This window comes from Lemur catta, chromosome 12 (assembly GCF_020740605.2).
Source record: "Lemur catta isolate mLemCat1 chromosome 12, mLemCat1.pri, whole genome shotgun sequence".
Classification (NCBI taxonomy): domain Eukaryota; kingdom Metazoa; phylum Chordata; class Mammalia; order Primates; family Lemuridae; genus Lemur; species Lemur catta.
In genome coordinates this window covers 77,440,722-77,455,978 of record NC_059139.1, presented here as the reverse complement: position 1 = coordinate 77,455,978, position 15,257 = coordinate 77,440,722, and the positions used below count along the sequence as shown (strand labels likewise).

The 15,257-nt window shown below is 38.4% G+C and overlaps 1 long non-coding RNA gene across 3 annotated transcripts in view; it reads left to right on the top strand.

Moving 5' to 3' along the window:
* LOC123648394 overlaps window positions 1-15,257 on the top strand; it is a 184,203-nt gene that overhangs the window by 13,712 nt on the left and 155,234 nt on the right. For all 3 annotated transcript variants that reach the window (XR_006738606.1, XR_006738608.1, XR_006738607.1), the window contains exon 4: window positions 14,774-14,904. This is a non-coding gene — a long non-coding RNA (uncharacterized LOC123648394). The remainder of the gene's footprint in view (window positions 1-14,773; window positions 14,905-15,257) is intronic.

Sequence of the window (15,257 nt, the reverse complement as noted above, 5' to 3'; positions counted from 1 at the left end):
CACATATTTGTAAGTCTGTCACATAAGAGAGGGATTACTAAACTTGTTCTGTGTGATCCCAAGGGATCAAATTAAGAGCAAGGGAATGGAAAACTTAAAGAAACAGTTTTGAGTTGCATATGATGACTTTCTGATGGTTTCAAGCAATACCAAATGGGAACAAACTGTTCCAGGAGATGGTGATTTCTCCATCATTAGGGTGTTCAAACATAGATGGTTAAGAACTTGGAAATATTTTAGCAACTGATAGATAGCTGGGTGAATTTAAAGGTCCCTTTCAATTCTGAGAATTTGGGATTATTTTCATAAGTCATTATTAAGCTAAAGTGAATACTTAAGAGAAGGCATCTTGGAACATTTCTCTATATTAATCCCAATATTCTTAATAATATGTGTTGTCTTTTCTTTTCAATTTCTTTAGTCAGCAGAAGCAGTATCAGGATTTTAAATGTGACCTTTATTCCAGTTGTCTCAGAGATATGGGCAAAGGCCCAAATGTCAAAATAAACACAATAGGTGCCAAGTGCCTCTAAATCCTAAAGGGATTGCCTAGTCAGTTGGTGTTAAGTGGTCACGCAACCAGTTCTGCTTGTATTGGCCCATTGCTCACAGGGGTTGGAGTTGAAGAGTTAGTGATGAAGACTATTGGGGAGAGAGTTATTTTTGGTGTGCTGCAAGGTACCCTTCCCACCACGTGGAAGTACTGGGAGAATGTGATGTGTATCCTCTAGAGTGTGGGAGACTCAAGGACAGCGACGTGCACCAGGAAGATTGTAGCTGGGGCTACCCATGCCTGACAGTGGCACTTTGAGCTTCTCTGGCTTTGGTGGGAACATTCTCCACTACCAAGTTTTTATTCAAGGGTGGAAAAGGAGTCCAGGAAGCAGGTTTGAAAGGACAGTGGAAGAAAGAATAAAGCTTCTTTTTGCTTGCGTCCTGTGCAGACCAGATTAATAAATAAATAACCTGGCCATAGCTATGAGTAGGAATTTCAGAAGCTATGGATGGACTCTAGACATGGTTTTGTTACCAAATAGCAGTGTCAATATTGTCATCCTACTTGTTTGGGTACTAAATTTGCTCACCTGTGGAAGACCTGGTTCCTTCTAGCTTTGTAGTTCTATGTTTCCATTTCTCTTCACAATCAAGACTTGGGATGTACATATAATTTCATATTTACCAATATTTATTTATACCCAGACTTTTTTCCAGAAAATATTTAACTAACTAAACTTCCATGTTTTCTTTCTATGGCATGCTGATTATGTTGTGTGCCTAAGCGTAATGTTAAGGTTGTCTTCTGTGTTTCTCCTGTTAAACTTTATATAGCTAAGCTTAGTAAGATATGACACTTTGAGCACATATATTTTAAGAGTCTTCCCTATATAAATCCTGCTGATTTGGCCTACATCTGGCTTTTACATTTTATAGATGAAAAATCACAGGCAAACTAAATTAAGGAGGTAAAAGGAATGGTCGATTAGATATAAATAACGGTTAAAGAATTCCTCAGTCCTCTTGGAATTCATGAGATATTTCTGCATTTTCTTACTTACCTGGAACAAAAAATAGACATTGTTTGTCCCTGAATTTTAAGTCCCTTCATAACACAACTGCTGCCTAAGGTAATGTAGTTATCTATAAATTCCTGTCAGAGTCTCTGACATGCCCCGGAAAAGGTTAGCACAACCAAATCATTTCTTTAACTAGTTGAGCTATTTTAAATGGTACAGCAAGGTGTGTATTTCAGTTCAAATGAAAATGAGACACTGATTAGAACATCAGAAAGTAGACAGAATGAGTGGGCAACATACATCTTAATCTGCTCAGTTTTTCGCTGGAATTCTTAATTTCTGGATTGATCCTTTGATCAATAGCAATAGTTTGTTATGGATTTTACTAGATTGTATATTTACTAGCTTTAAATTTTGTAAGCTGTTCAGTCTTTGTAACAATATTGAATAAAGGATTTTCAAAGTTTCACATTATACGTGGATTACATATTTATACATATGGCATTTATGTCACATCTTAGACTAAAACAGCAGTAGCCACAACTGCACCACCCATGGCCCTGACACCTATAACCTGAGATGTCTTTGCTGTTTTCACCCAATTTAGATTTAAATTACCTCTAAGTTTTCTTCTGTCTTACAATCCTATGATTCAGCTCACAAGAGAGATCATCTTTAAAGCTGAAGTATAAATTTAACCATGGCAACTGAAGCCTCTAAAATCTCAGTACCCAGAACACCAAAAACCCTGTTAGAATGCAATGAGAATATTTGTATGTCAAGTATAATAAAATGCCTTTCCTTAAATATACATATATATTAGTTTGGTTTCCCTTATGGTCCCAGGGCTGCTTCCTATGATGGTGATTAAAAGAATTGTAAAGAGCAATTATAGACAGAAGAGTAAGCAAAGAGCCTGAATTTTGTCTCTGAGGGCAGTTTATTTTCTGCCCTACTGAAACGATAGACTCCAAGTCCCAAGTTACAGCCAGTGTTGGGGGGAGGTGTGATTGTTCACGTAATGGAGGGTGGCAACAGCATAATTTATTATTCCAGGCTTCTGCTGGTATGATCTTTGGCAACTGAACACATTTCCCCTCCTTTCCTATTCCTTTAGCACAGACTCTGCTTTCTCCCTCTTTATATGGGGTCAGCACATGTCCACATTAGTGGACGGAGAGCCCTGTCTACCTGGCTGTTGTGTTGGTTCAGATACGACAACATGACCCAAGCTAGGCCAAATGAAGTCCTGGTCCGGGACTTTTCTATATTAAAGTCAATAGCGAAAACATCTATTGCTTCTGTGTTCCTGGAACTGGAAGGGTAGCTGAGGATGGCCGGCTTTATCATCTTGTGGAGAAGGCTTGTTTGCAATAGTCAGAATGAGGCCAACCGAGAGAGACAGAAAAAGAGGGAGAGAGAGGAGAGGAGAGAAGTGGTGATATTGCTTGAGGTCTGGATCTAATTCTGTCTGACATCAGCTCTAATGAACCACTCCTTTTGTGTTTGTTTAGGTTGATTTATATTTCTGTCATTTTCATCCTAATGCAGTCTTCAAACAGAAATATTAGAAAAGCCCTGTCGTGAAATATTACTTTATAAACATAAAAATACAGGTGATTTTGGTATGATAATAAAAATAACTACAATCTATTAAACATCTGCTATGTGTTAGACACTACAAGAAGTGCATTATGTATTTTTTTTTAATCTAATCTTCACAACAACCTGTGTAGTACCTGTATCAGTTAGCTATTGCTGGGTAGCTAACTGCCCCAAAACTTAGTAACTTGAAACAATAAGAATTTAACTCATGAGTTTTTGTCTTGGTTGGGTAATTTTTATGGTCTGGACCAGGCTCAGATGATCTTAAATAGACTTTCTCATGAGTCCACAGTAAGTTGGCAAATGTTGGGGGCTGACGAGTCTAGGGTGGCCTCACTTACGGGTCTGGAGTTTGGTGGTTTTTTCAGCTCAGCACACAGCAGCGACTGGATATTGTATGGCCAGCAGGCTAGTCCTGGCTTGTTCACACTGACGTTGCAGGGGTGCAAGAGAATGACTGGAGGCATGTAAGTCCTCTAAGGCTCACACCTGGCACTGGCATGTCACTACTCATTTTACTGGCCCAGATTCAAGGAATGAGGAAATAGTTTCTACTCATACTGGAAGGAGCAGAAGAGTCAGAGAGAATGCATGTGGAGAGGCATGGAAAAAATGGGAGCACAACTACTCTTCTGTAAAAGGTATTATGTGCATACACTTGAAAAGTTAAGAATTTATTCAAGGTCATATAGCTAGAAAGCAGCAAAGACAGGATTTAAGCCTTAATCTTCTAACTGAAAATCTCACTCTCTTTCAACATTTCTTTCTGGTCTTGCTGATTGATCTGTGCAGTCCAGATGTCACGAGGTAATTAGTTTGTAAAATAAATCTATTCTTATATTACTTTTGAATGACTTCTAAGTTATAAAGAGTTCTTTGTTGCAATAAAGGTATTAACTTTCCATGAACAGATTATTTTTGACCTATACTTATAAGCATTTTTACCCATAGTCACATCTACAACAAAATGAGGTTCATATTTTCATCTTGCATCACAAGCTGTGATTTGAATTACCAGATGTTATTTTAGAAGAATGGATAAAATAACTTTTAGTACCCGGTAACTTCTTAAGTGGTACTTACAGTAACTTGAGTTTTGGCAAATGGGAAGCCGGAAGATGGTGAGTAAAAGGATCTGTAGACTAAAAGGAAAGCTGTCAGCAAACAGAAGAAAGAGAGCTGCAGGACAGTGGACCTCAATCCTGTGGGATGCTAAGGAGAGGAGTGGTGGCAAGTAGCTGTAATTGAAGCTGAGGAATTTTATAGCCTAGTGTGTAAGGCTCTATGCATATTCCAGAGCCAGTCTTCTCCAGACAGCCCAAAAGGGTAAAATACGGGGAACAAAGACAAAGCACACAAAGCCTGGTATTGCACTGAAAAACTCAAATGCCCACATTGTGCCTCCACCGAAATTATTTACCTCAAACCCTCCTTTCATGCCTCACTTAAAAGTCTGAATGTTGTATTTGTTTTTATAGAACAGTCCTCAGTGTATTGGGGGGAAGGTGATCGAGTAGGCAGCTTTATCTCATGAAATTCAATGACTAAAATGCACAGATTGCTGGGAAGAAAGGAAGATCAGGAGGGTATAGAAAGAAACAGATGGTGGATAACAAAAGGAGACAACTGCCAGGAACTTTCTTACTGCAATTGAAGTAGGGGTCTGTCAGAAGGTAGCAGCACCAGGCAAGCTGAACTGAATACTTGGGAACATCTCTGAGATCATGTGTTTTGAGGTGAGATAGCCGGACACTCACCTTTGGGATACAGGCATGAGAAAAAGGGGTGTTCAGATGGTTCAGGTGAGACAGTGAGGAAGAGGTGAAGGAGGGCAAGTAAGAGGACATCTATAGGTGGTAAGGAAAGCAGATTGTTTTATGATTTATAAGCTGGTTACTAGGGAAAACGGTGGTATGGTCAGTTTTTAAGCATCATAGTATCTCATCTCTTGACATTCTATTCATCATTCTGGTAAATATTCCACTTTAAACACCACGATAGGTTCTAATTTTGGAATCTGGTGTACAAGAAAAGATGGGATATTGGAAGAATGCAGTGTATTTTCATCGGTGGGGACCAGACTTTTTACACTTTCCCTGACATGTTTCCTGAGTGAGTTATTTTAAGAAGGGTTGTGCGTTCTGTGTTCAGAAGCACAGAGAACCTTGAATTTAGAGAATCATTTTCCCTTGTTTTTTTGTTAATCTCCATCTGCATCCTTGAGCTGGATTACTGTGGCAAGAGAGTGTGGTCATTCAGCCTGGGTCAGAGAAGTTTGGCCTGTAGTCAAGCCTGAGTCCCATGGCTGTGGTACCTGATGTTCCTGAACTCCAGGCCTTTGATATTTAGTCTGTATCTGATTGTCATCTAATCGCAGACCCCTTCCCTTAATCTCAAAAAGGTGCCGAATTCTAACCACAAGAGAAAGAATTCTATATAAGCCTGAAATCACTTTTCAATATATGGACCATTTGAGACAATAGATACGATTTTATAATATTAAAGAAAACAACCCAATGAAATTAAAAGAAACCAGATCATTACCCATTAGATAGAAATGTATCTCAGAAAGGTGACCAAAAAAAAAAAAAAAAAAAAGATAGGGCAACCCCACTTAATCAGTTTAAGCTTTTAAATCACAGGTTTGAGCTGTAGAAATGCTTTTGTGGATAAATGCAATGAAGTGCCAGCCATTAGAACCATTTAACTTGAATTTGTTCAAAGCACTAAATAAATCAGAGGAAATTTTGTGAAGTTTGGAATTTTACTGTAATGTGACAAGTACTCAAATAAAATCAAAGTTATTGAATCTTCAAATAATATATTTTTTGTGCAGTGATTGACTGACCTCCTTCTAAATCTGTAATTTAAAAAAGGAAGAAGAGTAACCAAACTTTAAAGCAATTTCACCTTCATCATCTTCAAGTTCTGGTTGAAGATATTTGAAAGATCAGGATGGCTTTTCATCTTTGGTCGCTTAGACATACTTACAAAATCAGAATATAATCTGAGTGTTTTTTATGGTATTGTTGTGATTAATCCAAGTGTTATTCTTTATAAGTTTATAGATAACAGTTGCCATCAGTTTTGCTATCTACAAAGAGATATCCAACTGTAGTGGCTTCTTTTTACTGTTTGAGTTTATGAATTTTTTATGTCATAGACCAACTTTGCTTATATTTGTTATGTTTTTTTAAAATACAGTTTTTATTTTGGAAATATCTTAGATGTACAGAAAAGTTGTAAAGAGAGTATAGCATGTTCCTGTATATGCTTCGCTATCTCCTCCTAATGTCAACATTTGTAGTGGGTTGGGCAGTGGCCTACAAAAGATATGTCCACATCTTAATTCCCAGAATCTATGAATGTGAACTTATTTGGAAAAAGGGTGTTTGTAGATGTAATTAGGTTAAGGATCTTGAGATGAGATTATTCTGGATTACTCAAGTGGGCCTTAAATACAAGAACAAGTAAACTTATAAGAGACATACGGAAGAGAGACACACAAGGAGAAGAGGAGAAGGAAGGCTAGTTTTTATATTGATGTTTCTTTTCTATCCTAGGATCCAATCTAGGATATGATACTGCATTTAGTTGTCATCTCTACATAGTCTGCTTTGGTCTGTGACAGTTTCCTTGTCTTTCTTTGTTTTTCATGACCTTGACAGTCTTGCGCAAAATACCAGGTCAGGCATTTTGTAGGATATACCTCACTGTGGATTTGATTGCTGTTTTTCTCATGATTAGACTGAGTTATGAGTTTTGGGGAAGTGCCCTTCTTACCACATCATATTAAAGTGTATGTGTATCCATGTAACTTATCACTGGTGATATTAATCTTAATTACTTAGATAAGGTAGAATTTTCTAGATTTCTCTACTATAAATTTACTACTACAGGTTGAGTATCCCTAATCCAAAAATCCAAAATCCAATATGCTTCAAAATCAGAAATTTTTGAGTGCCAATGTGATACCACAAGTGGAAAATTTTATATCTGACCTCATGTGATGGGTCACAGTCAAAAACACAGGTGTAAAACAAATTCAGCTTCTCCAAGGGAAAAACGAGCCTCCCAGCCCCCTTCAGCTACAATATAACTTTTCTGTGCATACTTAGGTTCTCCCATGCAAGTATGTCCATAAAGAACAATAAAATGTCATGTGTGCAGGCTGGGCACACCAATGGCAGGTTCCCCATGATGGCCTACATGGGGCTGAGACTTCTGTGCATTAATCACCATTTTTTTTTTTTTTTTTTGCTTATTCTCTGCTCTGTGGTCTAAAGCTATTGTTGAAAGTGTCAAAAAGGCCTGCATATACCCCATATGGGCAACAGTGGTAAGAAAAAGAAGCAGCATTTATGTTTATCTGTAGCACAGAAAGTTATGCTATCGGAGAAACCAGACAGCAGTGTAAGTGTGAAATGTCTCATGGAAGAGTATAGTGTTGGAATGATCACTACATATGACCTGAGAAAACATAAGGCTAAATTGGGTTTTTTTAGAGATAAAATCTCACTATGTTGCCCAGGCTGGTCTCAGACTCCTGGGCTCAAGTGATTCTCCCACCTTAGCCTCTCAAGTAGCAGGGACTGCAGGAAAGTACAACCATGCCTGGCTCAGAAGGATAAACTATTGAGGATCTATGCTGAAAGTGATGAACAGAAGTTAATGAAAAATAGAAAAATAGTGCATAAAGCTAAAAATGAAGGTCTTGATCATATATGGAAAGAAGTGATCCATCAGCATACAGTGAACACATTCCACTTAATGGTATGGTAATCATGAAACAAGCAAAGATCTATCATGATGAACTAAAAAATCAAAGGGAACTGTGAATATTCAATATGCTTGTTTCAGAAATTTAAGAAAAGACATGACATTGTACTTTTAAAGATTTGTGGGAATAAAGCATCAGCTGATCATGAAGCAGCAGAGAAATTCATTGATGAGTTTGCCAAGGTCATCGCTGAGAAAAATCTGACGCCAGAACAAGTCTATAATGCTGATTAAACATCACTGTTTTGGCATTATTACCTCAGAAAGACACTGACTACAGCTGAGGAGATAGCCCCTACAGGAATTGAGGATGCAAGGAGAAAATAACTGTGCTGGGCTATGCTAATGCAGCAGGCATGCATAAGTATAAACTTGCTGTGATTGGCAAAAGCCTGTGTCCTTGCTGTTTTTAAGGAATGAATTTCTTACCAGTCCATTATTATGCTAACAAAAAGCCTGGATCACCAAGGCATCTTTTCTGGTTGGTTTTGCAAACATTTTGTACCTGCAGTTCATGTTCACTGCAAGGAAGCTGGACTTGATGACAACTACAAGATTTTGTTATTTATTGACAACTGTTCCGCTCATCCTCCAGCTGATATTTGCATCAAAAATAATGTTCACACCATCTACTTTCTCCAAATGTGACTTCATTAATTCATCCATTTGACCAAGGTATCCTTAAATCAATGAAGAGTAAATATAAAACACTTTCTCGAACAGCCTGCTAGCAGCCGTGAACAGAAGCATGTGTATGGAAGGTGGTCAAAAGGAGTTTAGCATGAAGGATTCATCTGTATATGCTGTTATTAATGCTTGGAACACAGTGACTAAAGACGTAGTTACGCATGTCTGACATAACCTCTGGCCTGCAACTATGTTCAGTGATGATGATGAACAAGGTGGTGATTTTGAAGGAATCTGTATGCCGAGTGAGAAAAAAATGATGTCTGACCTCCTTACATATGCAAGAAATAAGCCTTCAGAGTCTGTCAGTAAGCTGGAAGAAGTGGATATCAAATGGTTCTGAACCAAGATTATCGTGATAATAGTGATGATGAAGATCGTGTTGTTAACGCTGCAGAACAGGTGCCTGTAGATGACATGGTGAAAATGTGTGATGGGCCTTTTGAAGGACTAGAGCAGCATGCATTCATAACAGAACAAGAAATCTTGTCAATTTATTAACCAAAAAGTGACTTCTAAGACTAAAACAGTTGTTAATGAGGCAGATGACTCTGGTGGAAACATTTTAAAAAGCCATCCAGCAGAATACCTCCTCATCCCTGGAGGACCCACTTCCTGGTCCCTTAACTGCTTCTAATGTTTCTTCTCATCTAAAAAAAATGCGGCATACAGTAACCTTTTAATCAAAACACAGTATTGTAGGTGGAGATGGAAAGCCTGCCGTTGTTTGTTGTTGCTGTTGTTTAAGAGCAGATACAGATACATGCTGCTTAATTACCTTGAACATATTATTTTTTCACCGTATTAATGGTTTATCTTTTTTTACGGTTAAGTACTTGTGCATGAATAAGAATAAGAAAATGATTGGTTACCAGTAGCATATAAATTCAGAGTCAGGAATGATGGTGATGCCAGACAACCACAGGTTGTTCTCATGAGTGGCTGAGACAGTGACGCCTTTACTTTCTGATAGTTCAGTATATACAAACCTGGTTTCATGCACAGTATCATTAAAAATTTTGTATAAAATTACCATCAGGCTATATATATAAGGTATATATAAAACATAAATGAATTTTGTGTTTAGACTTAGGTCCCACCTCCAAGATATCTCATTATGTAGATGCAAATATTCTAGAATCTGAAAAAAACTGAAATCTGAAACACTTTTGGTCCCAAGCATTTTGAGTAAGGGACACACAGGCTGTATTTTCCCTTCACATACTCAATTCTTTGGAAGCAAGTCTTTAAGTCCCAGCACAAACTTTAGGAGATGGAAGATTAAGCTACACCTCTTCTTCGGGGGGTGGGTGTGTAGGAAAATATCCACATATATTATTTGGAATTTTTCTGTAAGAAAAATGTGTCTTTTCTTCTCCTTTCTTTCTTTCTCTTTTTCTCTCTCTTTCTCTCATTCTCTCTTTCCTTTCTTTTTTCCTTTAACCATTTATTTATATCAATATTGATGTGTGTATATTTATTTTATAATCCAGTTCTACATTATAATCTAACCGAACATTATTTTGTTGCCCAAATTGTTCTAGCTTTTATGCCACTTTTTAAAAATTACATTGTATAGCATTGGCTTAAGCTTTCTTTTTGTTCCCCAGCCTATTAGTTACCGATTGCTGTATAACAAATTATCCTAAAACTTAGTGACCTAAAATAAAAAAAATTATTGTCTCATAGTTTCTATGGGTGAAGATTCTGGATATGGATTAACTGGGTGCCTCTGGTCCCTCATAAGGCTGCACTCTAGTTGTTGGCAGGAGCTGTAATCATCTCAAGCCTTAACCGGGAAGGATCTGCTTCCAGGCTCATGCATCTGATTGTTAGTAGCCCTGGGGTCCTCCCTGGCTATTGGGTGAAGACATCAATTCACTGCCATGCAGACTTCTCCACAGAACAGCTCATAACATGGCAACTGGCTTCCCTCAGAGTGAGAGAGTGAAAGAGGGTGCCCAAGATGGAAATAATAGTCTTTTTGTAATTTAATCTTGGAAATGACATTCTATCACTTTTGCCATATTATATTTGTTACAAGTGAGTCACTAGTTCAGCCCACACTCTAGGGGAGTGGATTCTAAAAGGGAACGAATATGAGGAGGTGGGAATCACTGAGGGCTATTTTAGAGGCTGCCCACCACATCCAGTATTCTAAAGTTATATCCAATAACTTCAATTAATTATTAACAAAATGAGGAGAAGGAGAAGGGGGAAGCTTTCAAAAACAAACCACTGATGAATTAAATGTTTTGCTTGCAATAACTTTTGACATGATGTCACATACTGTATGGTATCTACCTCTTGTTCTTCTTATTGGTCATTTGTGTATTTATTCATTCATTTAGGAGTATATGACATGTAGCTTCCAAGCCAAATTGTGACTTTTCTGACCCCAGGATGTGGTCTACCTTTGATTTTTTAAAAACTTTATTTTTCTGTATTAAATAGCACCTCTTGCACTTATAGGTCATTTAGACTCAACCATCTGAGCATCACTTCCACAAGGTGTCATGTGAGCAGAAGTTAATTGATGCTAAATATAATTACTTTCATAATTTTGAGTTGTTGACATTGAATTCCAAACTGCATTATGAAACTGGGGAATTATGAAGAACTACTGACAAAGGGATAGATATCAACAGTTCTTCCATTTGTATTCTCCTCATCTCAAAATTAGGTCCGTCTACCTTTAAATAAAATCATTTATTTTCTTCTTCTTTTTTTTTTTGAGACAGGGCCTTGCTCTGTCACCCAGGCTAGAGGGCTAGAATGCAGAGTGCAATGACGTGATCTTAGCTCACAGCAACCTCAAACTCCTGGGCTCAAGTGATCCTCCTGCCTCAGCCTCCTGAGTAGCTGGGACTTGAGGCATACACCACCATGCCTACCTAATTTTTTGTTTTTACTTTTTGTAAACATGGGATCTTGCTGTTTCCCAAGCTGGTCATGAAATTTATTTGTTTCTTTTAATTAAAAAAAATAATTTGTGTTCTCTGCAGAACATTTGAAAAGGAAGAAAAGCCCAAAGGTAACCAATAAAAGATACCTCAAATTATATATCTTAGTGTTAACATTTTGATGCATAAAATTTCCTCATTATTTTTATACATATAATATGTATATGTATATTTAACATACATAGGTATACATATTTATATATATATACATTTAACAACATTGATATCAAATTTGTGGATTACTTAGAAATATATTATGAATATTTTCCCAAGTAAACAATTATTTTAGCAAGGACCTCTTGATCACCATTATTGTCACTGAAATGCCTACACATGAGTTTCTGCTTTGTGGCCATGTCTGCGCTATCCAGTGAACATATATGGACTGCTTATTGTTAGCCAGGCACTGTGCTGTTGGCTGACTTTACATGGTTCTTGGCTCCCCTGCATTATAAGCTTCTGTTATCATTATTTTCGTTTCATCATCGGCTTGGCAGGGAGCTTTGCACAGGGGAGAGTCCCAGCCAGGTTTGGAAAACTCGATTTTTGTTCCAGCTCCACTACTAATTGGCACAAATAAAAACCAATAGCTAACTTATACTGAACATTCACTATGTGCTAGCTACTGCTCAAAGCCCTTCACTTATATGCTCATGTTTAATCCCAGCAACTCTGTGAGGTAGATATTATTATACCATACTCATTTTATAGAGAAGGAGACTGAAGTCAGATAGATTAGGGAACTTGCCCAAGGGCACCTAGCTAGTAAGTGATAGAGCTGGGATTTATCTCTGGTAGCTGATTCCAGAGTTTATGTTCTTAATCAATATAGTACTTTTGAAGTGACTATGAACATGTCAGCTCTCTGGGCCTTAGTTTCCTCACTGGCAAAATGTAGAAGTTGCCCTAAAGGTAGACGATCTCATTTCCAGGTCTAAATTTTTTAATTAATCTGCATTGACTTGAGCCTATTATTTTAATTTGGGATTGCTTCTTTGCAAGTATAATAGGATTTTGTCATGTGCATAATTAACTTACTAAACTTCAAAATTTCCCCAAATGAAGAGTGAAAGCAAGCCAGTGAGGGAGAGAATGAGAGAAAGAGAGAGAGAGGTGGTGAGGGGTAGAATTTGAATAATGCTGGGGATTGAAATAGTCAATAGTTAATGCAGGTTGGTCAAAACCTATAGAAATTAATGTATAAATGCTTTTATTTTTAAATCATTTTTATCACTGACAACAGAGAGGAATGTGGCCAGATAAGTTAGTGATGAGACATTCACCTACATTCTTGAAGAAGAAATTAAAGTATTAATTGAATTAATTGCTGAAACTTTTGCAAATGGTGAATTAGGGAAACAATAAAATTATCTTGCAGAGCTGTAAAAAAAATGCATGCTATAATTTTTAAGCAATGTAAAGTATTTTAAGGATAGTCTTTACTATCTACATGTGATTTTTTTTTCACTTACTGACTTTAAAACCAAACCTGCAAGTAAGATGTAAATCCATTTTAATAGATACCTACTCAAATTAAAATTTATTGGAAAAATGGAAGAGTATATCACAGATTCCAAAAGCAAATATTCATCGGGCCTCACAAGAGACTGGGACTATGACCAGAAAAACCATTAAGATCTAAGGTAGCAATTTTCTGGCTCTTTTTTTTATTCCTCTGCTACCATATGGAGACGTACTTCATTCTTTTCTCTTTTCACTCAAGTTTTCTTTGCTTCTCCATGTACAGGTAGAAAATGGCCACCCTACACAATCTTTCAGGCCATAGAGAATGACCGGTATTTCTGAGACTTAATTTCAAATGTTTGAGAGAATGTGCAGTCTCAGGTTTGTGGGGCCCAGGAGAGTAGAGCCCTGTTCCCCACTTTCCAGGAGAAGCCATGGGGCAGGAGCCAGCTGCAGAACAGGAACTGCCGCATGGCACATTGTAGCAGGCTAGTCGCTGATGTCTTGACAGAGGTTCTTGGGTTCCTCAAATAGGACTCAGAGCAGTGGAGAGAGTTGGTGAACACACCAGGGCCTGTGGACAGAAGTGAGGGATGTCTTGGTGATCAGAAAGGACCAGATAGACACCAGGTGCTTTAGTAGGTGACCAGCAGCATGACACTGTGGAACCCCTGGAGACTTAGATACAACCCAGGAAAGGGAGAGCGGGAAAGGAAGAATGCCAAAGCAGCAGATTGGATTTTCTGCCTCTCCAGTAAAATGGAGCTTGAAGTAAAAGCTAGACTGAATTACAGAAAACTAATATTATGTTGATAACACACCTGCTGTGTGGGCTGAGACTTGGTTTCGATATACAGGGAGACCTGTCTGAAATTGCTGAGATTCCTTATGCAGCACATTTCTGAATTACAGATTGCTGACCCACTCAGGAATTAGGGCCAAGTTATAGGGAGGACAATATTCACAGTCTTGTGCAGACACAAGGTATGTGCTCAAAAGATATCAGTGATTTCAGGAAAACCAATGGACTGTAATGAGATCAAGTTGGAAAGAGTTCCACAAAAATGCCTTAAGGTTTTTGGGCAGCCTGAGGGGAGTGGGCAGAAGAAAGAGAGGACAAATGTAAGCTGAATAAAGTCTATGGATGGACTTAAGTTCTGTGCATACCAAGAAGTAGTTAAAATGGCAGGGGCATGGAATATTCTTTTCAAGGCTTCTCTCCTAGACTGAATTTAGAGTGGACTTTGAAGAAGGAGTGATTCCAGCAGCGGCAGCTCAGGCCCTGCCAGATGACACAGCTGGGCACTTACCACAGCATTTCCTTGGGATGCCCTGACTTAGGCCGTCTTTAAGGCACCCTGCAAGGCAGAAGGATCCTGGTGCCCTGCCAAATGGGTGTTCCCTTAATGTACTATGGATTGATGTGGTGGCCTGGCCCACAGTCAGATAGTCTCTTGGGGAAGGAGATGGACTCCTTTAAAATCCTCAAGAGAGCACTGCTCTGCGTCAGAAGGCAGACATTTCTAAGACTGTAGTGAAGCACAAGCACACCCCTATTTTGTTTTGTTTTTAGAAAACAAAGAAACAGTTTAATGGCAACTTTTCCTTAAAGGAAACCCCGAGCCACTAACCCTGGAGAAAGGCTTGCTTAGTCAGGGTAGGAGAATGGTGTCTCCGGAAACCGAAAGGACCAGAAAATGGAATCTTTTGCATTTTCAAAAGTCTGGGCTCAGCAAACCCTCATTTCTCCTCTTTCTGCAGATCTCTGCAGCTCAGAGATATTGTTCACAGAGATTCTGGGAATGAAGAAGTTCTGGTAGAGAATTAGGTTGTGGAGCTTGCTTACAACACCTGCTGCCTTATTTAATTCAACAACAGCTGTTCATTTTCAGGTAAAGTGGGTCCCTCAAGGCCTTCTCTCAGGTCAGTGGAAGTGATGGGTGAGTTTGAGGGATGGGTGGTAAAGGGATTATTGAGGGGAGGTGGGAAAATTTCATGAGTAACCTCAGATAGGGAGCATGGCAAGGGGAAGAACTCATGAGGGTTTATTGTTATTTATCTCATCTTTGGGGAACCTGGAGAAAATACCACTCCTGCAGTCTGGGGCTGCTTTGTGCATAGTTCTCATCCTCTGGGGTTTTGGACCCAGGTCTCAGCCTGGGGTGTGTTTATGTTTGGAAGGGGCATTTGGTGAGGGTAAGGAGTAATAATGCCTGGATGTGAAATAAGTTTTCTTTGTATGGAT